At 45.0% G+C, this 2,993-nt stretch overlaps 1 pseudogene; it reads right to left on the bottom strand.

Moving 5' to 3' along the window:
* Nucleotides 1-203: 203 nt before the first annotated feature.
* On the bottom strand, nucleotides 204-1,903 carry LOC146796790 (nucleolin pseudogene; annotated as a pseudogene).
* Between the last annotated feature and the right edge of the window lie 1,090 nt (nucleotides 1,904-2,993).

Genomic DNA, 2,993 nt, shown 5'->3' with positions numbered 1-2,993 from the left:
GCCTCATTGTTATGCTTTGCTTGGATCCAGATGGCCACAGACAGGACTGCTCTTCACACTGGAATGTCCTTACAGAAGGATTTGTCGTAACACGTGGCCAAGGGGGGTTTACAACCCCATCCTAACCAGAGTCCTTGTGCAGAGTCCTTGTGCACCGGCGGAGGGGAGAAGATGGTTTAATCGTCAAATTTGATTTTCTTTCCTCAGTTTCCACCTCTGGACCCCATGGCTCTGTTGAAGGCTTTTTTTAAGCTTTCTTCTGTTATGTCCTCAGAGAGTCCTTTGACAAACAGTGTTTTTGTTTGGCCGCCTCCTCGGGCATTTCCACCCAGTGAGTTCTGCATCTTGAGGCGGATGGATTGTCCTTCCACCTCAGTATTATTGTGGTATTCTAGCGCCTCGTTCGCATCTTCAGCCTTCAAAAACTCCACGAAGGCAAAACCTTTCGGCCGGCCCTGGTTGTTCTGTGGGATCCGAACAGACACGGCCTTCTCAAACACCTCTTGAAGGGAAGACTCGGTGGCGTTGTATGACAGGTTATCCACGAGCAAAGTCTTGGAACCCCTCCCTCGCTTCGCACACTTCTCTCCTGTGTAGTGTAAAAGAATCGACAGCCCATCAACTTCAGTCCCTTCCTTCTCCTCAATAACTTTATCTGCCTCCGCTTCAGTTTTGAATTCTATGTAGGCAATTCCTCTACTACTGCCATCGTGGCCTAAAGGAAGCCTGTCAACAGCAATGTCAAAAATGTCTTGCAGATCTTCAGTTGTGGTGGAATAAGGCAAGTTTTTCACAAATATTGTGTGCACATTCCTTTCCTTCTTGCTTTCAAGGTTGTCTTCTTTGGTTCTGCCTCCCTCCATCTTAGTCTCCAGGCCAAGAATATTTTTACCATTGAAATTAACCGCCTTTTCCAAATCCTCCTCAGTAGAAAATTCTACATATCCAAATTTCTTTGATCCACCAATTCGCACATCAAAAACTGTCAAGTTCTTTTTGGCGAAAAATTGCCTGATGGCCTCCTTCAGCTCGTCCTGGTCCGAGTTCAAATTACCAAGATAGAGGCAGAAACCTGTTTCAGTCCCTTCTGTCTTTTGCTTTTTTGCTTCTGGAGCACTTTTCGCCTGTGGAACCTCCTTTTTCCGCTTGCCAGAGTCCTTCATGGTTTCCTTCTCTTCCTCGTCGTCATCGTCATCCTCCTCCTCATCGTCATCATCATCTTCATCAGAGGACTCAGCCGTGACAGCAGGTGCCTTCGCTGGCGTAGCAGCCTTGGCCTTGGGTGGAGGCGGTGTAGTATCCATTGGCTCATCAGACTCCTCATCATCGTCATCCTCTTCGTCATCATCCTCTTCCTCAGATTCTTCTTTTTTGGCTTCCTTTTCCTTTGGGGGCGGCTTTTCAGCATTTTGGGCTTCAGGCTTCTTAGGAGTGAGTTTTTTGGGAGGAGGAGCTTCCTCTTTGGATTCAGATTCATCTTCGTCTTCCTCCTCTTCGTCATTGTCCTCACTTTCTTCTTTCTGGGCCGTCTTGCCGTTCTTCGCCCCTGCCGCCTTCTTCTCTGGGGTAATCACAGGTTTCAAAGGTGTGGCTGCCTTCTTTGCTGGCGTTGCAGCCTTCTTCCCTGTAGTAGCGGATACCTTGGCTGGTGTTTCAGCTTTCTTCTGAGGGACCTCCTCTTCCTCCTCACTATCATCGTCCTCTTCAGAGTCTTCATCTTCATAACTGTCGTCGACATCCTTTGGCGGAGGCGGGGCGACTTTCTTCGCTTTTCCTTGTTTTTGAGCTCCCTTTGCTAGCTTCACCATGATGGCGTTGGGTAGCCGCGGGTTCCCGGGTGTCGTGGGGTTAGGGTGCTGGTGGAGCTGCACATGCGGCCTGTGCTCTGCAGCGTCTGATGTGCGAGAGCTAAAGAGAGAAGGGCAGGATTAAAGATATATATGTATAGGCGAAACCATGATGCACTAGGAGAATATATGCTGCAATATAGGTCTAGAATAGGCAAAACATGCAATAATTATATTTATGATTATGTTTCGTCATCCCTCTTCGATTGCTACATGGTGCATAAGTGAGAATCTCGATGAATTAAATAAAATAACTTTTAATTAAATCAAAGTTCACTCCACACATTATACTGCCTGTGGTCAAAGCTCCATGTCCTGGCTACATCTTTCAGGGGTGCGGCAGTGTGTACTGATTTGTCAATACTTATGAACTATTCCTGCCTTATGTGCAACCTTACAAACAGAAAGAATTGTTTTAAGGTTCAGGGAATTTTGATAGTTGTTCACACGTACTCAACGGAGTAAATAAAGTGTGCACAAGAAGTGTGCTTTAGGTTCCTTTTGAGTACTCTGTTATATGTATGAGCAGTTGCATGCATTGTAGAATTGGCATTAGTCAAGACCTTTTGATTTTACTAAAATTATATGTACAACAACCTTAATTACAGGGGATTCAGCCATCCCTCCCATACATTAATCTGTTATTGTGTCATTAACATTTTTCTTCCATCAACTACGGCATACAGCATAGGGCAATGGGCCAGTCCCTTTCAGACATTGGCTGTGTTCAGCCTGAGTGACAGTGTTTAACCATTTCACAAGGAGCACAGTCACACACAAAGTAGTTCCCTTCATTGCCAGAGACTACCATGGCAATGTTTGCTGTTGAAGACCAAAATATTTTTGTTTTTAGCATCTTTTTTAGACTCAGCAACGTCCCCCAAAATTATATTTTGGTATAGTCATGACATAGCAAAACAAACATTGATAAAGCCAAAAGGCTGTTTGCCAACATCAGACACTTTACCATTGCGTACTTTAAGGCTGGTACCAGAAAACAACATCCGGCAGTTTCTGAGAAGCAACTCTAGTGGTGGATTTGATTGGATTTTAATATATGTATTCTGCTATAAGAAAAGCCAGGCCCTAGATATTGAGGAAAAGCATGTGATTTTGCTTATAGTGCTAAATCTTAGGTAGGCAGAG

The sequence above is a fragment of the Triturus cristatus genome, chromosome 10 (genome assembly GCF_964204655.1).
Source record: "Triturus cristatus chromosome 10, aTriCri1.1, whole genome shotgun sequence".
Classification (NCBI taxonomy): Eukaryota; Metazoa; Chordata; class Amphibia; order Caudata; family Salamandridae; genus Triturus; species Triturus cristatus.
The sequence above is the reverse complement of the archived record's forward strand: the minus strand, read 5'-3'. Positions and strand labels throughout refer to the sequence as shown.